This window comes from Macaca nemestrina, chromosome 13 (genome assembly GCF_043159975.1).
Source record: "Macaca nemestrina isolate mMacNem1 chromosome 13, mMacNem.hap1, whole genome shotgun sequence".
NCBI classification, from domain to species: domain Eukaryota; kingdom Metazoa; phylum Chordata; class Mammalia; order Primates; family Cercopithecidae; genus Macaca; species Macaca nemestrina.
Window position 1 is genome coordinate 25,319,664 of NC_092137.1, and position 27,557 is coordinate 25,347,220.

At 53.9% G+C, this 27,557-nt stretch overlaps 1 protein-coding gene across 2 annotated transcripts in view; it reads right to left on the minus strand.

The window, feature by feature from the left end:
* LOC105479801 (DNA methyltransferase 3 alpha) overlaps nt 1-6,024 on the minus strand; it is a 114,810-nt gene extending 108,786 nt beyond the window's left edge. The window contains exon 1 of one of the 2 annotated variants that reach the window (XM_011738093.3): nt 5,863-6,024. The gene's annotated coding sequence lies outside the window, so the exon portion shown is untranslated. Of the gene's footprint in view, nt 1-5,259; nt 5,360-5,862 lie in introns of those variants that run through there. The other variant, XM_011738092.3, reaches the window with a different exon arrangement.
* Nucleotides 6,025-27,557: the final 21,533 nt, after the last annotated feature.

Here is a 27,557-nt window from a genome sequence, read left to right on the forward strand (position 1 = left end):
ACCAAATGAGCTCATTTGGCCCCTTCCCCTCCCTCCCTGCTGTCCACTCTCCACCCCCACCCCGCACTGGCCGCCACACTCAGGCAGTTCAGAGCAATTCTCCGTAGGTCACAGAGGAGTTCCGGAGTGCAGGGACCTCCTCCCCAAACCAAGGCAGGGCCTCAGCCTGGCCTCCAGCACAACCCAGGCCCCAGTCCACCTCCCGGGCACTAGAGCCACCCACAATGATGCCCTGCCCCTGAAGGCCTGGCTTCCTCCCTGAAGTCCCACTTCTGTGCTCTGAGGTGCTTCTGAGATGCCACCTCCTTCAAGAAGCCTTCCCTGATGGCCTTAGTTGGTTGTGACCTCACTCTCCTTTGGGCACTTTATTTCTCCCTCTCCAGTGACCCCAGTACCACTCTGCAGTCCTTCGTTAGCTGGGCACATCCTAAATGCACCGTGTCCCCTCAAAGCCAGCACAGGGCATGGCTTACAGGAAATGCTCAGCACATCTCTGGAAAATGGAAGCGAATACGGTGGCAAAGTGCTGCTGCACTCAAGACAGGATGAGAATAACGAGCTGAAACTACAGCGGGAGGGATTTCAGGTGGAAGAAAACAACCTGTTGACATGCGATTTGTTCAACTCAACAGATTGCTAAGTGGCACCGAGGAGCCTCCCACCTCCCAGGATTTTGAATCAGAATCGGCACTTTCCTCATCTGACCAAGATTCTGCAAAAGACACAGGAAGGTGGATGAGGCCTCTTAGAGCACTTCCTGCAGTGCTAGTCCACGTGAGTCGCCCAAATGATGAAAACAGACACAGCTAACAGGAGGGCTCCCGCTCTGTTGAGGCTGTAACGCACATCATCTCACTCCATCCTCACAACCACCTGTAGGCAGAATCCATGAGCACTCCCATGTTACAGGGGAGGAAACTGAGGCCCAGGGAATCGAGTTGCCGCCCAAGTTCCTGCCGCTGGGAGGTGTCAGAGTGCAGCTTCCTGTGGCTCAAGGGCCTCATGCTGCCTTGACACTGGCTCATGTGGAAGCAAGTCCTCCCCATCCACAGGCAGTGGCACACCATGTACACATACATCATGCACAGACACACGTGCACTGAACCTCGTCTTGCCCACACACTTAGCCAAGTGGAGGCAGGCTCGGACACAGACATAAATCTCAGGCTGACACTTCATGGATCTCAGATTTGGTCATGTTTTTAGGGAAAAATCGTCAAAGAGAGAAATGATTGAAAATGAGCCCTCAAAATTAAAGTGGAAAGGAATGTGGCACCTCTGGTAGACCATTAAAGCCCTGCTCAGGAACAGCAACGTCCGGCAGAAACCCAGCCACAGGCCAGGTGGGCTTCTTATGGGCTCTCTGCTCATCTACTACTATTCAAATGGAAGTGGAAGCTATTCCCCGGGGGCTGCAGCATGAGAAATAGTACTGGGGTAGATGCTCTGGCCCTACCTGCTAGAGGCCAGAGACACATTCAACTCCCAGTGGGGCATGGGTTGGGGAGGACACGAGCACCAAGTCCAGGACCCCAGGCCAGCAAGTTGGAGGCAGCAGGAAGTACCGAAGGAGAGGCATGTGACTGGCACGTGAACGGCCCTGCAGGCCTCAGGCTCTGGGTAGCATGGACAACCCTGAGAAGAACTGGGCGTCACCTCCCACAAACAGTACCATAGCCAGTACCAAGAGCTCTCGGAGCTTAAACTCCTCTTTCAGCCTGCAATTCTAACGTTTGAGTTCTAATGCTGACATTTCAGGCCCAAAGACGGGGAGAGGGTGGTCTGTTTTAACTCACCCATTAGAGTCCTCTTTCTACCTGGATCCCAAAAAGAGAAGCCTTGGGGGAGTCTGGCTCTTGCTGGGAAAGAACTTGGGTCTTTCAGGGAGGTGTGAGCCTGAGGAGCTGGCCTGTAAGTAGGCGGTGGCCACTGGGCAGCAACGCACAGCAATAGGGGGAAGGGAGCCCGGCACTAACGCTGCCTCGCTGCCTCGGGGAGAGGACAGGATGGCAGTACACTCCCCTCATTCAGCAGACTCCCTTGGAGGCCTCATCGCTTGTCCAAGGGACCCAGGGAGGCAAAGCCCCTGTTCCCTGGAGATCACAAACTGAGAGGGGGGACGGACACATGCAGCAGCCCAGGTAAGAGGTGTAGTGTGGGGCGTCTTCCCCTGAGTGCAGGCCTGGCTCCACTTCTTCCTGCCAGTGACCCTGGACAAGGATTTTACCGTTTGTCCTGTCTTCCTAGCTTTTTGAGAACCACTGGCAGAGGTGGGTGTGAAAGCGATAGTAAAACATCCATAAGGGACTGAGGAGCTTACTGTGAATTGGACTCGAAAAGGAAACCTCAGAAATTATCCACACACAGGGATTTATACACAAACCTACAGAATACACACGTGCTGAGGCTTAAAGGAGGCTGTACTTTTTACACCCTCTGCAGAGTCGGACGTGACCAACCCGTCTCTTGCAGGGACCCTCCTCACACTGCCTCTCCTTCCCAAGCCCAACTCGTTTGGGGGCCCTGATCTCTCTTATATCTCCTTCTCCTTGGAAGCCTTCCCCTATTACTGCCATGTGCGGAAAAACAGACCACCCTGTCCCCATTTCTGGGTCTGAAATTCCACCACTAGAATCAGAGCCATAGAATGTCAAAGCTGGAATGGACCTTCTGGCTCTAGTCCAACCCCCACCCCACAGAGGAATCCTGTCCGCAGACACCCTGACAGATGGCCGCTGGCGTCCTCTCCTAGGCTTCTCCAGGAAGGACTCAGAGGGCAGCCCTGTCCCTGTGGACCAGTCCACTCCTTGAGTCTAGAAGGAATTCACCTTTCTTGGGGTCAGTCTCCTATGGAAGGAACTGGTGCCTGGGTGGGGTAAGGAGGGAAGTTTGGTCGGCCTGAATCCGCAGCTGCTTATCTGGGGAGGAGCTGCACAGAGGAGGGGGACCCACCAGGGAGGCAGGCAGGTGCCAGAGCTGCTGCACAGGCCGGCCTGCGCCGTCGCCTGGAGCCAGCACATGTGCACACACACACTCCCACCTTGACAGAGCCACCTGTCACAGCCCAAGCAGGGTCTTGGTGGAACCTGGAGGCAGAGGGGGACCATTTTGCCCCAGAGACCCAGCAGGAACTCCCCACAACCCAACTCTCCGAAGGCAGGCACCTCAGAAAACTACCTGGTGATGGCCCCTGCCAGCCAACCAAAGAGGGTCCCCCAGATGCTGGGCCCCCCAAATTCCACAGGCCAGTCCTAACACCCAGGCAACAGCAAGGCGAATAGCTCCCCTGGCTGCAGCTGTCACATCTGCTCGGGAGGGAGGGAAGAGGCGACACTGGAGCAGCACCTGATCCCAGGATCCCTTCGTAGCCGCCCGCCCAGGAGGCGGTTCAGCTGCTGGCAGCCTAGGGTGAAACATGAAGACTGAGCAGGCCCCCTGGGATGCTGATGGCAGTCTCTGGGCACGGCACTGAGGGGCAAGTTGGGTCACAGGGCGGAGGGCGCTTCTCCCCAAGGCTTCTGTCCCCGCTGGTTTGGAGGGGGGGTAGCTGTGCGGCTCTGGGGCCCGGCCCTGCCCACCCTCCCGCCTGCCGCAGGCCAGAGCTGCCCTGCTGGGTGCCAGACGCCATGTTGGGTCAAGGTGCAGCCACAGGGGGCTCCCCTCAGGAGCGTGGGGGAGGCAGGCCCTGGGAACCAGAGGGCACCGCTCCCCGCTGCCAGGGCGCCGAAACCTCCTCAACTAGCCGTGCAGCGGAGAGAGGGTGCCAGGACGGAGGAGATGAGGAGAGGGGGATAAATGGCAGAGAGGCGCTGGGGCGGGAGAAGGTGCCCCCAAGAAGGGAGGCTCCAGGAAAGCGAAACGCAGTTTGGCAGTCCCAGGGCCGCGGGCCCCAGCGATGAGGGGCTGGGGGAGGCCAGGGGCGGGCCCTGGACCCGCGCCAGCCCGGTCCGCGCCGAAGGGGAGGGAAGGCAGGGCAGCCTGGGGGAGGGGAGCTGGGGTGAGGGCGGGACACGGACCGCGGCCGCCTGCGGCTCCGAAGCTCGGGGTCTCCCGGGGTGCGGGGACGTGGGGCCGAAGACCCCACTCCGCAGCCGCGGCGAGGCCTCGTCCTTCACTGTGCAGATGCGAAGCTTTCAAGGACACGTCTGCACCGGCCCGGCGGGGTGCGTGTGCGTGAGTGTGTCCGCGTGCGTGGGAGTGTGCGCGGGGGGGCGGCAGGGGCGACCCCGGGCGTCCCCCTCTGGGCCGCTCCCGGCCCCGGCCCCGCTGCTCCCACCCCCGCGTTTTCCGGCCCCCGCGGCCCGGGCCCGGGATCCTCGCCCGCCCCCGCCCCGCCCCCACATTGCGGCGCCGCCACCGCGGCCGCCCCGGCACCCACGGCCCGCGGTGGGGACAGGGAGGAGCCGGGCACGACCATCCCCCTCTGTGCCGCCGGCACCCCGCGGGGAGGTGTGCCCCCCAGGCGAGCGCTCTCCCTGGCCCCGCCGCCCCTCCCGGACCCGTCGGCGCCCCGCACCCCCAGCCACAGGTGGCCGGAGGAGGATCGCGGCGCGGCGCTCCCCGGCCCGGCCCCGCCATCACCCCTCGGCCCGCCCCCGGGGGCCTCCCGGGTCCCCCGCCCCGCGGGGCCGAGGAGGGCCGGGCGCCGGGGGGAGGGGCGGGGGGCCGGGTCGTGCCAGGCTGCCATTTTCTGCCGCCGCCGCGGAGCCTGCGCGGGGCCCGGCCTCCGCCCCCTCCCTCGCTCCCTCAGGCCGCCGCGGGGGCCGATCCTTCTGGGTCGGGGTCCGCGCCCTCCGGCGCCCTGGCCGCGGGCTCCAGGCGGGGCCGCGGGGCGGGGGCAGAGCCCGGAAGGCGGGGGCGGCCCGGCCGGGGCCCCTGCGGCAGCGCCGAGCCGGGCACCGCGGCGGAGGCCGGCGGTGGAGGGGCCCCCCGCGGCATTGTATAGACTTGAACTTGAGCCCGGAGCCGGGCGGGGGCGGGGAGGGGGGTCTGCGCCGGGAGCGGGCGGGACGGGAGGGGGCGCCTGCCGAGCCCGCGGGGACATAAACAAACCCTCAAATCCCCCGCGCCGCCCCGGCCAGCCCGACCCGCGGTCCCCGCCCGCAGTCCCGGCCCCGCGGGCGCCCGGCGCCGAGTTGCGGGGGTCCGGGAGCGTGCCCCGAGCCGGGCACTGCCCGCCGCGGCGTCCCCCGCCCGGCTCCCCGGCTCCCCGCCGCCTCCGGGCCGGCCTCCCAGGCCGCCAGCAGCGGCGCTCATTACCGTGTGGCCGGTGGGGTCGGGCCGGCCCGGCTGCGCGCCCTGGTGCCGCGGCGCCGCGTCCCGGCTCGTCCTCTGCTCTCGCCGCCGCCGCCGCCCGCGCGCCCTCCCTCCCTCCCGGCCCGCCTGCCTGCCTCGCTCGCTCGCTCCCTCCCTCCGTTCGCTGTCGCGCTCCCTCTCTCCGCCTCCTCCGCCGGGTCCCCCCCTCCCACCCCTTCTCTCCGCCTTCCTCCTTCCCTCCCTCCGGCCGCCCGCGGGCCCAGGCCTCCGCCCGCCGCTCGCCCCCCGCGGCCGCGCTGGCCCGGGCCCCGGCGCTGCGGAGCCGGCCCGGGAGGCAGCGCCGACTGGGGGGCCCCGGGGCGCCGCGGCGGGAGCGGCCTGGGCGCGCGGCCGGTCCTAGCGCCCTCGGCGCGACTTCCCGGCCTCTGCGGCCCCGCCAGGGTCCCCGCACGCCGTTTGGCGGAGGTCCGGACCCGCACCGCCCCGACCGGGGGCCGGGCCCCGGGCGCCCCGCCTCGGCCGCGCTCCCGGCCACTCAGAGCCCCTCGAGTCGGAGCCGAGCCCCGGGCCTCGCTGCAGCCCTCCCCACGCGGGGCGCCCCGCTACCTGGCGCTGCTTCTGCGCTGGGTCCCCGCATCCAGCACTGGCCGCAGGGACAGCGGCCCCTCCTCTCCCCGGGCCGGTGTCAAGTGCCTCCCCCCGCAGCCCGCGGAGCCCCCAGCGGCCTTCGCCCTGCAGTTCTCCCGACCTCCGCCAGAGCCCACTGCGCTCTGCCTGCCTCAGCACTGGGGCTGGGGACAGCAGCGCCGGCCCATCCGCGCCGCAACCCCCAGCCAGGTGCCGCCGCGGAGTGGAGGCCACTCCGCTCTACAGGGCCAAGGTCGGAGCGCCGGGCTCCTCCTGGCCGTCCCGCAGGCTACAGAGCTTCTCTGAGATGAGCTGCCCTGAAGAGAGTGAGTTCCCTGTACCTTGAGTTGTCCAAGTAGAGTTGGGTGCCCTCAGTTGGGCACTGGAAGACTGAAAGATTTCATGAGGTGGGAGGTTGAACGAAATGACATTGAAGGTGTCTTCCAGCTGGAAGATTCTGTGCATGCCTACACACCGCCCTCACCCCTTCACCGTGGGGGCTGTTCTCCTTCCCCATGGAGCGCTCAGGGATCCAGGTTCCTGACTTGGGGCATCTCTGTCTAATTCCACGAGCACAGCCACTGTGTGCTCCTCTCACTCCTCCAGCAGCCTCTCTAGGACTTGGGACTGGGCCCCCCACCCCCGCCTCCAGCCTCCTTGCACGCCCCCGCACCCCACCAGCCACCCGCAGATCTGCACCCCGAATTCTACTCAGCACTTCAACTACATCACAGTGCCCTGAGCTCCCAGACTGGCGGATCCCTTCCCAGGGACCCGCCATCCTACTTGTGGGCAGGGGCCATCCTACTTGTTGGTGGTGGGACTCACTTCACAGTGAAGCGGGTCCTACTTTTCCCTTCTCCCCATGCAGCCCAGCCCCCACCAATGCCACCCTTTTAGCGTCACAGAACGGAGTTGCCGATTTCTCTGGGACCGGGAGCTGACTGTTCATACAGAAGGGAAGGTTTTCCTTTGGGAAGTCTTCCAATGCTTCCAGGTCCCTCGTCTCCCCAACCCCCGCCCTGAGCCTCAATATCTGAGACCAACTTCTAGGCCATAGTTCTGGCCATTTTCAGTGTCACCCTCACTCAAGTGGCCACCCCGTCCTACTGATGATAGGCCCTGTTGTCCACGGTCCCCACCGGCCCAGAGACTCCCAATGTTCTGTGAGGACAGGCGCCATGTCTGTCATCCTTGTAGCCCAGCACTTGTGTTAGGAGATTCTCAGTAAACCTTGGTGGAATTAACATGTGACCCTCCTGGGCACTTCACTTTCTACATCAGGAGGGGCCTTGGTGAACACTCTAAATGGCGCACCCAACTTGGCAAAGGAGAAGACCATTTTTAGAAGGATGACTGAGTTACCTCTGCCTTCATCAAAGGCTTACGTAATACTGCCCCCAAACAGCAACGACTGTTTACTGAGTGTCTACTATGTACCAGGCGCCAGACATGGCATTTTGCCTAGTCTTCACCAGCCCTGTGATATAGTTTGTACTACCCTCATGCTACAGATGAAGAAACTGAGGCTTAGTCTTAGTCAAAGCCATACAGTTGGGAAGTGGCAGTCAGGATTCAAAGCTGGGTTCATTCGGCTCTCAAATCACCCCCCACACAATCTTTTTTTTCTTTTGTTTCCCAGACTGGAGTGCAGTGGAGTGATCATGGCTCACTGTAGCCTGGACCTTCTGGGCTCAACCAATCCTCCTGCCTCAGCCTTCTGAGTATCAGGGACTATAGATGCACAGCACCATGCCTGACTAATTTATTATTATTATTTGTGGAGATAGGGCTCTCTTTATGTTGCTCAAGCTGGTCTTGAACTCCTGGGCTCAGGTGATGCTGCCAACTCAGTCTCCCAAGGTGTTGGGATGACAGGCATGAGCCACTGTGCCCAGCCCACACCACACTTTTGAAACATAGTTGCTCTTAAGAAGCTGAAATTCAGTGGGTGCTGTGGCTCACGCCTGTAATCCCAGCACTTTGGCAGGCCAAGGTGGGTGGATCACTTGAGGTCAGGAGTTCAAGACCAGCCTGGCTAACCGTGTCTACTTAAAATACAAAATCAGCTGGGCGTCATGGTGCATGCCTGTAAACACAGTTACTTGGGAGGCTGAGGCAGGAGAATCACTTGAACCTGGGTGGCAGAGGTTGCAGTGAGCTGATATTGTGCTACTGCACTCCAGCATGGGTAACACAGCGAGACTTTGTCTAAAAAAAAAAAAAAAAAAAAAAAAAAGCTGAAATTCTCATGGCCATGATGAGCAAATGTAAATTTCTATTCAATAGGGCTATTTATGATGACATTATTAGGAGTCACCGAAGTCACTTAGCATGGTAAAGTATGTAACCTTGGATGTATGGGTTGCTGGGGTCAAGAGACCCAAGGTGACCGTGTTAGGGGGTTTATGTCTGTTAAGAAACAACCATTTGGCTACAGGGTTGGTTCCAGGTCCTGACCCTAATGTCTTTGATCCCAAGAGGAGGCATATCTGTGCTAGCTAACCCTCATCACTGCACCTCATACTCAGGTTAACTCAGGCTGGTTTAGCCTTTGGGCTTCTACATCCCTCATTTGTGTCTGCCCCACTGTGGCCTCGTCAGAATCCTGGCTGATCCTAGATTATCTGGGGTACAGGGCAGTATCAGGACAGGCTAGGATGTCCTGCAGTAACAAACAACTCCAAATCTCAGAGACTCAAAACCACAATGTTTCTAGGGAAAACAATATGGTGGTACTTAAAAAAAAATTAAACATAGAATTACCATATAACCCAGCAGTTCCACTTCCAGGTGTACAGTCAAAAGAATTGAAAGCAGAAAAATTTTTTGTTTGTTTTTTGTTGTTGTTTTGTTTTGTTTTTGAGACGGAGTTTCCCTCTTGTCATCCAGGCTAGAGTACAGTGGCGTGATCTCAGCTCACTGCAACCTTCGCCTCCTGGGTTCAAGTGATTCTTCTGTGTCAGCCTCCCAAATAGCTGGGATTACAGGTGCCCACCACCATGCCTGGCTAGTTTTAAAATTTTTAATAGAGACAGGGTTTCACCATGGTGGCCAGGCTGGTTTCAAACTCCTGACCTCAGGTGATCCACCTGCCTCAGCCTCCCAAAGTGCTGGGATTACAGGCGTGAGCCACCGTGCCTGGCCAAAAGCAGAGATTTGAATAGATATTTATACACCAATGTTTATAGCAACATTATTCACAATAGCCAAAAGTGGAGGCAACCTAGATGTTCATCAGCTGATGAATGAATAAGCAAAATGCAGTCTATCCACGTAATAGAAGATGATCCAGCCTTAAAAAGGGAATCCTGACACCTGTTACAACGTGCATGAACCTTGAGGATATTATGCTAAATGAAATGAGCCGGCACAAATGCACAAATACTATAGGGTTCCACTTATATGAGGACCCTGGAGTAGTCAGACTCATAGAGACAGAAGTGGAATGGTGGGTGCCAGGCACTGCTGGGAGGGGGAATGGGAACTTGGTATTTAATGAGGATACAGTTACAGTTTGGGAAGATGAAAAAGTTCTGGAGATGGATGGCGGAGGTGGTTGTACTTATGCCACAGAACTATACACTTAAAAATGATTAGGCCGGGCGTGGTGGCTCACACCTGTAATCCCAGCCGAGGCGGACGAATCACGAGGTCAGGAGATCGAGACCATCCTGGCTAACAGGGTGAAACCCCGTCTCTACTAAAAATACAAAAAATAAGCCAGGCATGGTGGCGGGAACCTATAGTCCCAGCTACTTGGGAGGCTGAGGCAGGAGAATGGCGTGAACCCAGGAGGCAGAGGTTGCAGTGAGCCGAGATTGCGCCACTGCACTCCAGCCTGGGCGACACAGCGAGACTCTGTCTTTGAAAAAAAAAAAGAAAAAAGAAAAAAAAAAGATTAAAAGGTCTGGGTGTGATGACTCATGCCTTTAATTCTAGCACTTTGGGAGGCTGAGGCAGGTGGATCACCTGAGGTCAGGAGTTCGAGACCAGTCTGGCCAAACCAACATGGTAAAACCCCGTCTCTACAAAAATTAGCCAGGTGTTGTGGGGGGTGCCTGTAATCCCAGGTACTCTGGAGGCTGAGGCAGGAGAATCGCTTGAACCCAGGAAGCGAAGGTTTTAGTGAGCCAAGATCGTGCCATTGCACTCCAGCCTGGGCAACAAGAGCGAAACTCCATTTCAAAAAGAAAAAAGGCTGGGCACAGTGGCTCATGCCTGTAATCTCGGCACTTTGGGAGGCCAAGGCGGGTGGATCATGAGGTCAAGAGATGGAGACCATCCCGGCCAACACGGTGAAACCCCGTCTCTACTAAAAATACAAAAATTAGCTGGGTGTGGTGACAGGTGCCTGTAGTCCCAGCTACTCAGGAGGCTGAGGCAGGAGAATCACTTGAACCCAGGAGGTGGAGGTTGCAGTGAGCTGAGATTGTGCCACTGCACTCCAGCCTGGCAACAGAGTGACGGGGGGAAAAAAAAGGTTAAAATGATAAATTTCATGTTATGTCTCTTTTTTTTTTTTTTTTTTTTTTTTTTTTTGAGACGGAGTCTCGCTCTGTCACCCAGGCTGGAGTGCAGTGGCCGGATCTCAGCTCACTGCAAGCTCCGCCTCCCGGGTTCACGCCATTCTCCTGCCTCAGCCTCCCGAGTAGCTGGGAATACAGGCGCCCGCCACCTCGCCCAGCTAGTTTTTTGTATTTTTTAGTAGAGACGGGGTTTCACCGTGTTAACCAGGATGGTCTCGATCTCCTGACCTCGTGATCCGCCCGTCTCGGCCTCCCAAAGTGCTAGGATTACAGGCTTGAGCCACCGCGCCCGGCCGTTATGTCTCTTTTACCACAATAAAAAAAAATAGAGCATAGTTCAACTGTACATTACATTTCTTCAGTAGATTACCAACGAACCGCCAAGTTCCTTCTCTTGCCCATGTCACATGTCTATCGCAGGTTTGCAGAGGGGTGAGGTAGGGGGGCTCTGCTCATTGAATACTCAGGGACCCCGGTCGACAGAAGAGCCACTATCTCAAACAGAGTACCAGAGGGTGTCCTATTGACAAAAGGCACTTGTCACTATAGGCAGTCACACAGCTCCATTTGCCTACAAGGAACAGGACGTAAATGCTACCATGGGCCTCAAAGTGGCGAGAACTAGATAGAGTTAGCACCAGTGACTACCACAGGGGCCTTCCCAGCTCCCTCACAGGTCACATGTCCCTCTAACATCCTCTACCCGGGGTCTCCAGCTGAAGGCTTAGCTCCTACACTCCTGACTCAAAAGAGAGAAGTGGCGGTAGGTCTACCCTTGCCCCCAGCATCCTGACAGAGATGTGTCCTCCATCCATGCTCTTCTCAAACCATCCCATCTGCCTTTAGCACAGTGGGTGACCTTCCATCCTCCTTCCTGACTTCCAGACCTGGCTCACCTACCAGCTGCTCGGCGACTTCCACCCCCACAGTGACTCACCACTGCAGTCATCTTAATATCCCCTCCATGTGACACCTACCAGGAGAACTATGTCCTGGACCTCGTCACCGTAGGTTCTTCATCTGTAACACATGGGGATCCTTCCACCCACCTTCCAGGTAGGGCTGTTACATTAGTCGAGATTCTCTGTGTTGCAGTAACAGAATGCCAGCCTGAATTAGCCTGAACACAGGGAGTCTGTTGTTTAGAATTGAGACAATTGGGAAGCCCAGAGTTGGGGATTTAGGACTAGGAAAACCCAGGGGTTCAAATGCCAGCTCCAGAGTACACTCTCTCCCTGTTCTCTCTTTCTTCCCCTGTTTCCATTGCTCACGACTGCTTCCCACTATTTTGGCATCTTTCCCTCCTACTTTAAACAAACTCCACACAGCCTTGGAAGATGGTGACCAGCAGCCTCAGGCTCACATGCTCCCAGCTTAGAATCGCAGTGGAAGAATATAATTTTCTTTTCCTTTAAGAGAGGAAGGAGGACTTTAGGAAGTCCCCTAATGCCTCCACAACATAAAGCTCTAGGTCTTTTAACAACCCCTCACTCCCAACCCTGATCCTCAAGGTCTGAGATATGCAATTCCCTGGTTTTTGTTTCTGTTTTTGTTTTTCTTCAATGTCACCCTCTCTCAAGGGGCCATCCCTAGCGGAAAAGTTCCAGGGACTACTTCAGTTGTTCTGGCGTTGGTCACAAGTCCAATCTGAACCAGATTCTGTGGCCAGTGGGATAGCACAGATTACATGCCTACATCTGTAAGTGGGTTCAAGAGGTGGCAATAGGATGAACAGATCCTGCCAGCACCCTGTGAAGCAGGGCAAGGCTGTTCACCAAAGCAAGGGTGCTGGGCAAACACATGACACGCCACCCGATAGCCACACAGCATCCATGCGTACCTTTCCCCACCATGGATGCACTTTCTTTCTTTCTTTTTTTTTTTTTTTTCCTGTTTTTGAGATGGAGTCTCACGCTGTCACCAGACCAGAGTGCAGTGGCCTGATCTCAGCTCACTGCAACCTCCACCTCCCGGGTTCGAGTGATTCTCCTGCCTCAGCCTCCTGAGTAGCTGGAACTACAGACATGCACCACCACGCCCAGCTAATTTTTGTATTTTTAGTAGAGATGGGGTTTCACCATGTTGGCCAGGCTGGTCTCGATCTCTTGACCTTGTGATCTCCCCACCTCGGCTTCCCAAAGTGCTGGGATTACAGGCGTGAGCCCCTGCGCCCGGCCCATCGGTGCACTTTCAAAAGTGCTCCTGCACTTGACAGAGCTGGTGGCTGCACAGCACTGTGAATGCACTAAATGCCACGGAATTGTACACTTTAAAGTGGTTAATTTAATGTTATATGAATTTCATCTCAATAGAAAATATAGTGTTAAAAGTGCTCCTGCTCATATAAAGAACCCACCCCATCCACAACTAAAAATGCATTTACTCTCTTTCTGCAAAAAAGATAATCCAAGTCGCGGCCAGCTCTAAGATCAAGATCTCTGAGTAATGTGCATGCCTGTCCATGAGGTCTCAGTGTGGCTTCTTCTTATCCTGTACCCTGTGGTTAAATTGTAAACTCAACCACCCCAAAGCACATATATCCAATAGTGGGGGGAAAATAGATGCTCCCCAATGAAGACTGGCTGTAGAAGAGCTAGAAGGGAAAGAGTATGCAGGGGCTACCCTTCCGTGGCCTACATGACACCCAGCCAGGGCTCACATCTTGCCCAGGTCCTGGCCTGACTCCCTGGGAGAATCCCTGGTTCATTGTGGTCCGTGGCTGCTCCTGAGGGCTGAGGGGAAGAAGTGCCTTTTGGGGAGGATAAGCTTCCTCTTGGCCTGATCACATCTGCCTGGGGATTCCTTCAGAGGTTGGGCAATCCCTGGGTTCAGGGAATGCAATGTCACTTCCTTACAACCTCAGGCAGCTGCCAGCCAGCTCACTTCCTGGGAATGCCATGGACGAGCAGCCAGCCCCCCAAAGACCCAAAGCTGCTGAGTAGATCACTGTGCATGTGCCCCGTAGACATTGCGAGCATCAAAACAGAGTGGATACAAAAGTGCTTTGTAAACCCATAAAATGCCGTTATCCTCATTCACTGAGAAAGTCCTAGATACAAGTTCACTCTGTATGGTTTTGTATGTGCCAGTTCACCATATTTGATTAAACTATGTTTACTCTCTTATCGGATTTCTCACAGCAACTTCCACTAACGTCCTCCAACTTCTAGATGCTAACAACCCCTTCCCCCAGGAGACACCTCAGAAATATATACATTCACTTGTTCTGTCACCTGAGAGCACCTAGACACAATAAAACCTCAATAGCCATAAATAAAACTAGTGACCAGATCTTGGTTTCTAAATACCGGTCTTTATTGGAAGGCACTGGACCTGCCTGGAGAAATGGCAGATTCCAGAATTGGGTCGAGCAATGGACAAGCAGATTTGTCCGTTGTCCCAAAAGGGGCTGCCAGTGGTGGAATATGGGACCATTTGAGCACCAAAATAAATAATGATACTCATATAGTTTGGCTATTTCTCCCCTCGCAACCTCATGTTGAGATCTGATCCCCAGTGTTGGCAGTAGGGCCTAGTGGGAGGTGCTTGGGTCATGAGGACAGATCCCTCCTGAACAGCTTGATGCCCTGCTCAAGGTGATGAGTGAGCTCGTGCTCTGTTACTTCCCTTGAGAGCTGATTGTTAAAGAGAGCCTGGCACCTCCTCCTCTCTGTCTTCCTTCCTGTCTCACCATGTGACATGCCTGCTTCCCCTTCCGCCACGAGTGGAAGTTTCCTGAAGGCCTCACCAGAAACAGGTGCCAGTGCCATGCTGCTGCTACTTCTTTTTTTTTTAATGGAGTCTCTCTGTGTTGCCCAGGTTGGTGCAGTGGTGTGATCTCAGCTCACTGCAACCTCCACCTCCTGGGTTCAAGCGATTCTCCCACCTCATTCTCCTGAGTAGCTGGGATTATAGGCGTGTGCCATTATGCCTGGCTTTTTTTTTTTTTTTTTTTTTTTGAGATGGAGTCTCGCTCTGTTTCCCAGACTGGAGTGCAGTGGCACGATCTCCGCTCACTGCAAGCTCCGTCATCTCCCGGGTTCACACCATTCTCCTGGCTCAGCCTCCGGAGAAGCTGGGACTACAGGTGCCCGCCACCATGCCCGGCTAATTTTTTTGTATTTTTTTTTAGTAGAGACGGGGTTTCACTGTGTTCCCCAGGATGGTCTCGATCTCCTGACCTCATGATCCGCCCGCCTAGGCCTCTCAAAGTGCTGGGATTACAGGCGTGAGCCACTGCGCTCGGCCATGCCTGGCTAGTTTTTGTATTTTTAGTAGAGATAGGGTTTCATCATGTTGCCCAGGCTGGTCTTGAACTCCTGACCTCTGGTGATCCACCCACCTCAGCCTCCCAAAGTGCTGGGATTATAGGCATGAGCCACTGTGCCCAGTCGCCATGCTTCTTGTATAGCCTGCAGAACCGTGAGCGAAATCAGCTTCTTTTCTTTATAAATTACTTAGTCTCAGGCATTCCTTTCTAGCAATGCAAATGGACTAAGACAGCTATTAATAGATTATAACCCATAGCCCACACTGACAGAAATAACTAGGGAATACATAGCAAGTTTAGTGAGGAGTAGGATGTTTACATGGTCTCAAAGTACCTCCCCACAAGATACTTATTAATTACAAAGCGACAAAGAGTAACTTTACAATGGAAAAGGCTGGAACACATCACTTTAATCAAGTGATTGAAAGAAAAGTTAATGTTGTCAGTAATTGGGTAAATCCAAATGGTGCACCGCTTACCAGGATGCAGTCAGAAGGACACAGCATCATTTCTGTGATGTTCCTGCCAAAGGTGCACGCCTGAATCTGACCTTGAGGAGACGCCAGATGAACCCAAAATGAGGGCTGTTTTACAAATTAACTGGCTTGCAGTTTTCGAAAGTGTCAAGGTCATGAAGTCAAAGAAAGACTGAGGAACTGTTACATATTGATGGCAACTAAAGACAGGAAAACTAAATGTGTAATTCTGAACTGAATTTTATTTGCTATAAAGGACATTTTTGGAACAACTGGAGAAAGCTGAATGGGGTCTGAGGATTAGATAGTAGTAATGTATCAATGTTGCTTTCCTGATTTTGATGTCTCTATATTGTAGTTATGAAAACCAACATCCTGAGGCTGGCCCTGGTGGCTCATGCCTGTAATCCCAGCACTTTGGGAGGTCGAGACGGGTGGATCACCTGAGGTCAGGAGTTCGAGACCAGCCTGGCCACGATGGTGAAATCCCATCTCTACTAAAAATACAAAAATTAGCTGGGCGTGGTGGCGCATTTCTGTAATCCCAGGTACTCCGGAGGCTGAGGCAGGAGAATTGCTTGAACCTGGTAGACAAAGGTTGCAGTGAGCCAGGATCATGCCACTGCACTCCAGTCTGGGCAACAGAGTGAGACGCTGTCTCAAAAACGAAAAAGAAAAAAAAAAAAAAGAAAAATGACATCCTTATCTGTTATAAATATATACTAAAGGACGGGCACGGTGGCTCACACCTGTAATCCCAGCACTTTGGGAGGCCAAGGCAGGTGGATCACAAGGTTAGGAGATCGAGACCATCCTGGTCAACATGATGAAGCCCCATCTCTACTAAAATACAAAAAATTATTCAGGCATGGTGGCAAGTGCCTGTAGTCCCATCTACTCAGGAGGCTGAGGCAGGGGAATCGCTTGATCCTGGGAGGCAGAGCTTGCAGTAATCCGAGATTGTGCCGCTGCACTCTCCAGCCTAGTGATACAGCAAGACGCTGTCTCAAAAAAAAAAAAAAAAAGAAGAAAGAAAGAAATATACACTAAAGTTGTCGGGGAGGGGGTAACAGGGTATCCTGTTGACAATTTTTTCACAAATGGTTCCCCCTTGAAATAAGTACTTTGTACCATATTGGCAAATTTTCTGTAAGTTTGAGATTGTTTCAAAATTAAAAATTACCCCCAGGAAGATAACATTTTGCCTTCCCACCAGAAATATATATGAGAGAGCCTTGTTCATTGAGTTCGTTGTCAAACTCTTGGATTTTTGCCCGTGTAATAGGTGAGCATTGGGTTCTCGCTGTATGTTTACTTTTGCATTTCTCTGACTATGAGGGGTCTGAGCATTTTTCCACGTGTCTAAGGACCATTAGCATGTATCAGTGGAGCACTCTCCATTCATCTCTTTTGATAATCTATCAGGCTGTGGTCTTTCTCCTCTTGATTTTTATAACCTCTTTATACATTTTATGACCTCTTTATACGTATACACCCCTAACTCTGCACCCTCTCTTCATCTCTCTAAGTTCTCCCCCATTTATGCTGCTCCTCCAGAGGGAAGAGGGAAGGAGCTGCCGTCTACAGAACCCGATCTCACTTCATCTGCACCGAGCATGGTCTCAGGGAATATAGCCAGACATCTCACCATCCACCCAGCTTTCCGTGGGGTGCGTTAGTTTCAAAATGAAAGATTAGAAACCTGTGGTCATGTGCTTTCAGATGCAAATGTTTTAGTGAGTATAAAGCAGTGGCGTTTTTTTTTTTTATTCATATTTTTTTATTAGGTAATGTGCCTCCTAATTTATAAGTTGAGTTCCATATAACTCAATAAAGGGGGTGTCATTTTTAAAGTTAAACATTTTCTGGAGATAATTTTAGATTCTCATGCAGTTGTGAGAAACACTAAAGAGATATCGTGTGTACCCTTACTCAGTTTCCCCTGATGATACCATCTCACAGTGAAGTGGGCTGTCACAACCAAGATACTGACAGTGACGTGAACATTTCCATTACCACTGGATTCCTCCTGCCACCCTCCAGCTGGCCGCCCCTTAACCCTGAATAATGATGAATGTATTCTCTTTTGCTATACTTTCATCATTTCAATAGTGTTATAGAAATGAACTCATTCGGCCGGGCGCGGTGGCTCACACCTGTAATCCCAGCACTTTGGGAGGCCGAGGTGGGCAGATCACGAGGTCAGGAGATCAAGACCATCCTGGCTAACACGGTGAAACCCCGTCTCTACTAAAAATACAAAAAAAAAAAAAAACACCCAAAAAACAGCTGTGGTGGTGGGCGCCTGTAGTCCCAGCTACTTGGGGGGCCGAGGCAGGAGAATGGCATGAACCCGGGAGGCGGAGCTTGCAGTGAGCCAGGATCGTGTCACTACACTCTAGCCTGGGCGACAGAGCAAGACTCCATCTCAAAAAAAAAAAAAAAAAGAACTAATTCAAGGCCGGACACAGTTCCTCATGCCTGGAATCCCTGCACTTTGGGAGACCGAGTGGGTGGATCACTTGAGGTGAGGAGTTTGAGACCAGCCTGGCCAACATGGTGAAGCCCTGTCTCTACTAAAAATTAAAAACATTAGCCGGGCGTGGCGGCAGGCGCCTATAATCCCAGCTACTCAGGAGGCTGAGGCAGGAGAATTGCTTGAACCTGGGAGGCAGTGGTTGTAGCGGAGGTGGTGGTCGCAGCGAGCCAAGATCGTGCCATTGCACTCTAGCCTGGGCAACAGAGTGAGACTCCATCTCAAAAAAAAAAAAAAAAAGAAAAAAAAGAAAAAAAGAAAAGAAATAAACTCATTCAGCATATAGCCTTTTGGAACTGTCTCTTTTCACCAAGCATAACCCTCTGGAGATTTATCTAGATCATTGCATGTGTCACTAGTTCACCCCTCTGTATTGCTGAGTAACAGTTCATGGTATGGTTATGCCAGCGTGTAACCATTCACCTGTTGAAGGACATCCATGGGATTTCTAGTTTCCAACTACAGCCTAGAAAACTGAGGCCAGAGAGTGAAGCAACTGCACCAGGGCACACAGGCATAATATGGCACAGTTGGCATTTCACCTGCAGTCCATTTGCCAGAGTCACACGGGATGACAGGTGAGAAACAGACCAGGCAGCTTCATTGGGATAGATGGAGACTTGAGGTCATTGATAATCTGATGCCTTGAAAGTCATGTGTAAGAAGCTGAGTCTGAATTGGAGGGAGGCCAGGAGATTTGCACCTAGCTCTGGCAATGGGTTTGGGGAAGCTATAAGCCACCTTTCAAAGGGAACACCTGGTCGGGTGCAGTGGCTCATGCCTGTAATCCCAGCACTTTGGGAGGCCGAGGTGGGTGGATCACCTGAAGTCAGGAGTTCGAGACCAGCCTGTCCAACATGGTGAAACCCCATCTCCACTAAAAATACAAAAAAAAAAAAAAAAAAAATTAGCCTGGTGTGGTGGCAGGCGCCTGTAGTCCCAGCTACTCAGGAGGCTGAGACAGGAGAATCGCTTGAACCTGGGAGGCAGAGGTTGCAGTGAGCCAAGATTGCGCCCTGCACTCCAGTCTGGGTGACGGAGCAAGACTTTGTCTCAAAAAAAAAAACAAAAAACAAACACACACACACACACACAAAGGGAACATCTATTGCTGACTGAAAACAGGCGAGGAGGGACGTAGCAACTGATTTGCATTGTTCTAGGAGCATCCAGATCAAATGTGTATTCCGGGGCCAGAGGAGAAGTGTAACTGAATTTAGAGGAGTGGGTGGAGTGGGGAATAACTTGAGGAACAGCGCCATCGGTGTGACACTACTCACACCACAGCCACGAAGGGATGGGCTCTCCGGGGAGTGTGGAGACCAGAGGTTCGGGAGTAGGCTACAACCTGGGGCTGGAAGAGATGCTGACAAAGGAGAGAGAAGGAGGCTCAGGGAGGCAAGGGGAACCAGATGAATGAATGAAGGCCAAAGACAAAGGGACTTAGTATTTCTGAGGCAAGAGGTCAGGGAGGGAGTGCATTTGTTATCCACAGCGCATAACAAGTTAGCCCATATCTTAGCGGCTGAAACAACACATACTGTCTCTCTGTTTCCGTGGGTCAGGAATCTGTGAGTGGCTTGCTGGGGTCCTCAGGCTCAGGGTCTCTCACAGACTGCAATCAAGGTGTCGGGCTGCTGTCATCTCAAGGCTTGATGGGGAAGGATCCACTTCCAGCCTCACTCACGTGGTTGTTATTGACAGAATTTAGTTCCTCACAGGTTGGTGGACTGAGGGCTTCAATTCAGTGCTGGCTGTTGGCCAGAGGCTGCCCTCAGCTCCTTGCCACGTGGGCCTCTCCACAGGACAGCTCCCAAGATGGCAGCTGGCCTCACCAGAGAGGAAGGAGAAGAGAGCGAGAGAGTGTGTGGCAAGCAAAGAGACGAACTTTCATAACCAAATCTCCGCTGTTCTCTCCATTAATAGCCAGTCACTAGGACCAGCCCACACTCCAGTGGAGGGGATTACAAGGATCCAGATACCAGGAAGCCATTTTAGAAGCTGCCCACCACAGGAGCAAAGGCAAGGGGGCTGGACTCGACCTAAGACTACTCCAGGCAGCCCAGAGCAGACCATCCGAGAGTGTGAGGGCAGAATCCCAGCCCAAATCCCAGCTGTCCCAGCACCACAGGGAGACATGGACACAACTCAGGGCCTCCTGCCATTCCCAGAAGAGCCTGGCCCAGTCATTTGCCTGGGTTCACTCCCACCGCCCCCAGCAGCACTGGGAATAAAATAATAAACACAGCAGCAAAAATGCCCCTCCAGCAGCCCACGTACACAGCCTGGTTCACCTTCCCCATCTCACCAGCCGGCACTGCCATCGAGACACAGGAACCTCTTCAGGATGTGGGAGGAGGGGAAGCAATTCCATAGACATTTCTGGGCCCCTCTCAGCTGCCCCTGCCAGCAGCCAGCAGCCCCTTGACCCATCTGGGGAAGGAGACTCCCCTTTCCCCGAGGGCCTCCCGCTCTGAGCCTGGCCAGCACCCTGGGCGTGTTCTCCTGTCCCCCTGCAGCTGCAGGGCCATGGGTCCCCTTGTGGGAGGGACAGAAAGACAGGGAGGCACCAGGAAGGTGGGCACCAGGGCCTTCCCACCAAGAGCCGACACTCCCCAGGGAACACTTCCGGGGGATGCTCAAGAGACAGGAAGTGGGATGCAGGGGAAATCCTTAAAGACTGAAGCTACAGCTGGACAGAGACTTGAGGGAGGAGCACAGGAGGGTGGCAGGTAAAAATCTCAACCCGCGGCAGGTACAAGACATGCAACTTTTTAGAAGTCCCCTGATGTCAGTTTTTAGAAGTCCCCTGATATTTGTCTCTGCCCAAATCTCATGTTGAACTGTAATCCTTTGTACGGGAGGTGCTTGGATCGTAGGGGTGGATTTCTTGTAAACGGTTTAGCACCATCCCCTTGGTGCTGTCCATGTGATAGTGAGTTCTTGTGAGATTTGGTCATTTAAAAGTGACACATAGCGTCTCTCACAAAGTGTGGGAGCACACTCTCACTCTCTTGTTCCTGCTTTTGCTACGTGCCTGCTCTTCCTTTGCCTTCCATCATGACTGGAAGCTTCCTGAGGCCTCCCTGGAAGCCGAGCAGATGCCATCATCATGCTTCCTATAAAGCCTACAGAACCATGAGCCCATCAAACCTCTTTTCTTTAGAAATTACCCAGTCTCAAGTTTTTGTTTTTGAGACGGAGTTTTACTCTGTTGCCCAGGCTGGAGTGCAATGGCGTGATCTCTGCTCACTGCAACCTCTGCCTCCTGGCTTCAAGCGATCCTCCTGCCTCAACCTCCTGAGTAGCTGGGATTACAGGCACCTGCCATCATGCCTGGCTAATTTTTGTATTTTTAGTAGAGATGGAGTTTCACCATGTTGGCCAGGCTGGTCTCAAACTCCTCACCTCAAGTGATCTGCCTGCCTCAGCCTCCCAAAGTGCTGGGATTACAGGCATGAGCCGCCATGCCTGGCCAAGTATTTCTTTCTTTCTTTCTTTCTTTCTTTTTTTTTTTTTTTTTGAGATGGAGTCTTGCTCTGTCGCCCAGGCTGGAGTGCAGTGGCGTGATCTCCGCTCACTGCAAGCTCTGCCCCCGGGTTCGTGCCATTCTCCTGCCTCAACCTCTCTGAGTAGCGGGGACTACAGGCGCCTGCCACCATGCCCGGCTAATTTTTTGTATTTTTAGTAGAGACGGGGTTTCACCGTTTTAGCCAGGATGGTCTCAATCTCCTGACCTCGTGATCTGCCCACTTTGGCCTCCCAAAGTGCTGGGATTACAGTCATGAGCCACTGTGCCCGGCCCTGGCCAAGTATTTCTTTATAGCAATGTCAGAACAACCTAATATATCCCTTTTGGGACAAGGGGCATATGGTAGACAGAATAGTGGCACCTGAAAGATGTCCATGTCCAAATTGCTGGAATTTGTGAATATGTCAGGTCACATGGCAAGGAGAATTAAGGTTGCAGATGGAATTAAGGTTGCTAATAGCTGACCTAGAGTTGGGGGGATTATTCTGGATTATCAAGGTGTGTCCAATGTCATCACAAGCATCCTTAGAAGCGGGAGAGGGTGGGCTGGGCATGGTGGCTCACACCTGTAATCCCAGCACTTTGGAGGCTGAGGCAGGTGGATCACATGAGGTCAGAAGTTTGAGACCAGCCTGGTCAACATGGCGAAACACTGTCTCTACTAAAAATACAAAAATTAGCCAGGTATGGTGGTGCACGCCTGTAATCCCAGCTACTCGGGAGGTTGGGGCATGAGAATCGTTTGAACCAGGGAGGTGGAGGTTGCAGTGAGCCGAGGTCACACCACTGCACTCCAGCCTGGGCAATAGAGCAAGACTCCATCTCAGAAAAAAAAAAAAAAAAAAAAAAAAAAAGAAGTGGGAGAGGGAGATGGAAGAGTCAGTGTTGGAGCAATGCAACATGAGAAGGTCTCAACCCATTGTGTCTGGCTTTGAAGATGGAGGAGGGAGCCACAAGAGCCACAAGCCAAGGAATGTGAGTGCTTCTAGAAGCTGGCAAAGACAAGGACATTGGTCCTCCCCTAGAGCTTTCAGAGAGGGCCACAGCCTTGTTGCAGCTCCCTTTTCCTGTTCTTCCTCCTCTGTTCCAAGCTGGGGCCTGAGCTGGGGAGCTGGGCTAAGAGCTGGAAGACCTGGATTCCAACCCTGGCTCTGCCTCTAATTTGCTCTTGGACCCTGAGAAGTCATGTTTCTTCACTTGACCTTACTTTTCTGACACATGGGCTTGTAACACGCTCCTGCCTCTCTTCTGGGGTGGCTGGGCCCAGGCCACATGTAGGGATGCTCAAAAGCAGGGCAATAGTCCTGAGGCCCATGCCAGGGCCCTGGCCCCTGGCTCCAGGTCTAACGCCCGTTTGCATTTTCCTTCCTTTTCTAACCCAACAAAGGATCAGGGCTGGGATCAAAAAAATGACTCCCAGAGAGTAAACCTCCTCTTAGACAAAAGACAGCATGGAGGGCAGAGGCGTTAGGTCCTTCCCCAAGTCCACTCAGCCAGCTGGGGCCAAGCGCTAAACTTCTAGGCTTCCAGTGAGGGCATTTTCACCACCCCAGAGGGTGTCCTTCATGGGAACTTCTGTCCCAGAGTGGCACTGGGTAAAGGGCAGGGGCTTCGCATTGGGAGTTGTGGATTCTCGTGCCAGCTTGCTCACTCACCAGATGTTGTGCTCTTGAGCGTGTTAATACTGGGAGTGATGATCATGACTGGCTTGCGGGGTTGTTGGGAGAATTAAATGAGAAGGTGCTGAGTGCCTGGTACTGAGCCCGCACATGGCGAGTACTCCACAGCCTCGGTACTGAGCCCGCACATCGCGAGTACTCCACAGCCTCAGTACTGAGCCTGCACATAGCAAGTACTCTACCTCCACAGCCTTAGCTGACACGACCCTGGTGAATGGCCTGCCTTCCCTGCTTCTCTCCATCCCTCATTTCACGGAAGAGAGGGGAAATTCCCCTTTCAGTCAGAGCTCTCATGAGATCCTAATCACAAACCCCGGAGGCAGACAGGCCAGCCCTTGTTTTTTTTTTTTTAGACAGAGTCTGGTGCTGTCGCCCAGGCTGGAGTGCAATAGCGCAATCTCGGCTCACTAAAACCTCCGCCTCCCAGATTCAAGCGATTCTCGTGCCTCAGCCTCCCGAGTAGCTGGGATTACAGGCACGTGCCATCATGCCCTGCTGATCTTTTGTATTTTTAGTAGAGACGGGGTTTCACCATGTTGATCAGGCTGGTTTTGATCTCCTGACCTCGTGATCCGCCGGCCTCAGCATTCCTAAGTGCTGGGATTACAGGTGTGAGCAACGGCGCCGGGACCCAGCCCTTGTTTTGTCCATTTTAAGGATGAGGCTGCTGAGGTCCCAAGGGGGTCTCTGAGCAAGTCAGCGGCAGAGCCAGGGCCAGACCTGGACTCTCACCTCACCCTCTGTCCACACAGAATTTCCCAGGGGGCCTGGGACTCTATTTTTTATTTTTTATTTTTTTGAGACGGAGTCTTGCTCTGTAGCCCGGGCTGGAGTGCAGTGGCCGGATCTCAGCTCACTGCAAGCTCCGCCTCCCGGGTTTGCGCCATTCTCCTGCCTCAGCCTCCTGAGTAGCTGGGACTACAGGCGCCCGCCACCTCGCCCGGCTAGTTTTTTGTATTTTTAGTAGAGACGGGGTTTCACCGTGTTAGCCAGGATGGTCTCGATCTCCTGACCTCGTGATCCGCCCGTCTCGGCCTCCCAAAGTGCTGGGATTATAGGCTTGAGCCACCGCGCCCGGCTACCTGGGACTCTCTTGTGCTAGAGACTGGCTGAGGCCGAGGGCTTGTCACCCAGCCCACCTGCTGCCAGGCTGGGTGCTGGCTCACAGCTCTGGCCCTGAGCAGGTCTAACCCAGCCCTCCCCTTGCTGTCCCCTCCCTCTCACTGCGTCCCAAGCACCTGGCATCCAGGGGCATTTGGAAAACCTGCCTGTCCCCAGACATCTTGAAATCTCTTGAGTAGAGACCTTTCCTTGCCACACTTAATGAATTCCAGGAGCCGAATGTGGGCCCCGGGAGGTTGGGGGCTGTGAACAGTGGGGGAGAGGAGTAGACAGGGACAAAGAAGCTCAGGACAGGAGGGTGCAAGAACCTGGGCTGTGGGGGCTGATTTTCCTGAGCAGAACTGGGGCTAGCATGTTCATGGGGACCAGCGAACAACGGGGGAGATGGAGGCCGAGTGTGTTGCTAAGTCGGGGCCGGAAAGGCTGACCTTCCGCACTACTCAGGGGCCCAGCAGTGCCCTCCGAACAGACCCTGGAGATATGGGCTTGGGGCTCTTGCCCAGGGAGTGGCAGGGAGGGCCCATCTTAGGTCCTAGGGTGTCTGCTGGTTCTGGCAGGTCTAACTCACGTCCCCAAGAAGCAAGTCCTCTGAGGGCCCCAAGACCACCCATAGTGGCCTTAGAGAAGGTGGCTCCCCCATCCCCCTGGAGCCTTAACTTGGCAGATTTCTTGGATTCCGTGACTGACACAGACCCTCCTTTCCCAGCAGCCAGCCCTGAGCAGGGCCCATGGACTCGCCCTGTCCATTCCCCTCCTTGACCAGGCAAACCATCTTGAAGTTGCTAGAGCAAGTTTCTTCCTTGCCTACTGGGAGAGGCCAGGGTCTGTCCTTCCCTTAGACCCCCACCACCACCGCCCCCGTCTCTTCTCAGGTGATTTTGGTGGCATACCTCTTCCTTTCTGTCCTGAGCCCACCAACCCCCCTCCCACTTTTTTTTTTTTTTTTTTGGTCCATAAACAAGAAAGAAAAAGGAAAAGAGCCTAAAGGTATATTCTCCTTTGTGTAAAATTAATATATGATATTCAAGGGTATGTAAATGTAATTTTAACCAGCTTTCTTGGGCCTGCGTGAGGAGGCCGCTGTCGTGGTCAGAAATCTAAATAGCATATGGCATATAGTAGGTGGTCAATAAAAGAACACTCATCCTGCCCTCCTCTCTCCACCATCTTTCCTTTCTCAAGGGTCCCGAGGGCACTTGGGCTTCCCAAAGCAGAGAGGCCTGTCGGGGGCAGATGCCCACCTGCCCTCCCACCACCCCTGCGTGTCTGGGCTTCTCCTCCCAGAACAAAGCCCTCCTGCAGGGGAGGGCAGGTGGGACCTGAGGGACTGTCCTGAGGGCTACTGAGGTACTCAAGGTAAAAACCCACCTTGAGCCAAGCAAGTCTTCAGTGTCTCAGAGGGGATCCTTCCCAGGCCTCTTTTTTTTTTTTTTTTTTTTTTTTTGAGACAGAGTCTTGCTGTGTCACCCAGGCTGGAGTGCAATGGTGTGATCTCGGCTCACTGTAACCTCTGCCTCCCAGGTTCAGGTTCAAGCGATTCTCCTGCCTCAGCCTCCCAAGTATCTGGGATTACAGACTGCACCATCATAGCCAGCTTTTTTTGTTTGTTTATCTGTTTGTTTGTTTTGTTTTTGAGACAGTCTCACTTTGTTGCCTAAGCAGGAGTGCAGTAGCTGATCTCGGCTTACTGCAACCTCCGCCTCCCGGGTTCAAGCGATTCTCCTGCCTCAGCCTGCCGAGTAGCTAGGACTACAGGCACATGCCACCACACCCGGGTGATTTTTGTATTTTAAGTAGAGACGGGGTCTCACCATGTTGGCCAGGCTGGTCTCAAACTCTTTATCTCAGGTGATCCGCCCGCCTCGGCCCCCCAAAGTGCTGGAGTTACAGATACGAGCCACCGTGTCCGGCCAGGCCGCCTTTTCAATTAGGAGCAAGGAGGACGGCCTGAAAAAAAATGATTTGTTTTAGTGCCCCGACCCCACGAGGGAGAGCAGGACTGAGACCCCCATCAGGCCACTGAGCGGGGGAGCCAGGACAGCTTGGTGGTCACACCCCAGAGGTCTGGGTGCAGCGCGGGAAGGCTGGGTCCCTTCTAGGATCTCTGGGCCACTAGTGCGGAGGTGGGGACAGTGCCCGAAGCCCCAGCCTCACTGACTGGGGACCGGAAAAAGGGTTCCACCTCCCCACCCCTGGCATCTACTTTAATTAATGGGGGTTGAGCCCAAAGAGATGCTATTGAGCATCTAACACTATTGTCACTTTTCTGGCCACTTTTCCACATCAAACTCATTCTTTTGGTCAAGTGGGAATAGAAATCAGGGAAAGTTGTGGGGAAAGTCGTTTTGAGTAAACGGATTCAAAAGCGCTCGACAGCCCCTCGGCGGCTCCGCTCCGAATAACCCCACCGCGGTCGGCAGGTTTCGGAGCGGAGGCAGGGTCTCCACCGGCTGCAAAAACCGGCGGAGTGGGCGGCTCGGTACCGGCGACGACCCAGTGCAGGCGTCGCATTTCGCTCCTCAACCTCCAGGTGGCGCTGGCGGGGGCGGAGCGCATATTTGTATAAGGGGGCGGAACTTCAGAAATGCTGACTGTTGATTGGCTGAGTTCAATCTCGCTTTCTTTTCGCCTTCCTGGCAGGGCTAGGGAGGGGGCCCAGTCCCGGTGCCTGAGCTACGCAAGAGGAAACGTGTGTGTGGGAGGGGGACAGAGGGGACGGGGTTGGCTCACTTGACACAGAAGGAGAACATTTGTGGCATGGCCCCTGGATGTGTTCACTCCTCAAGGACAATCCTGATTTCCTGGTTTTTCTTTTTTAATAAAGGCAATTTGTTAAGTGTGTAATTAACTGTGTTTTCCATTTACCGTTCCTTTATAAGACACCTCATAAATTTACACACCAGGAAAAATCCTTGGTGGGACCTGTTGATAATAAAGACATCGTTTATTTACAAAAGAAGGAAGGTGAGGACCTCCTAGACCTCCCTTTTTCATTCTCTTGGCCTCTGAATGTTGTGTGCGTGTTACCAATATAACTATCTGCGGCTGTATTTTATTTGCACATCTAACAACTGATTGTTAAGCTTCCGCTATCTGGCAGGCATTGGGTGGGGTTTCTCTGAGTCAAGAGTGAGGGAAAAAAAAGAGGGGGAGCTCGTGGACAGGTAGGACAGGCGGCAGACAGGATCCAGGCTGTGCACGGGGAACACTTAAGAACTCTGCCATGGGCACCGAAGGAGAAGTGGAGCCACAGGGAGATAAGCGGGGAATTTAGAGGAAGTGGGGCCCGAGGGCAACGAAGCAGAGCCTCTAGCTCAAAAAGCGCAGTGCTGAAGTCACATTGATGTCATTGCAGCAGCCCAGAGGAGCTAAGGAGAGGTGAGATGTTGGGGGATTCCCTAGGGCAGCTGGAGTGGGCCCCTGGCCTTTTGTCCGGTTGGTGGGGAGGAAAGCATGGGCGAGTGTAACTTCCAGAATATTTCCCTCTTGCTCTGGATAGAAAGCCATCTCTGGGGCCAGGCGCGGTGGCT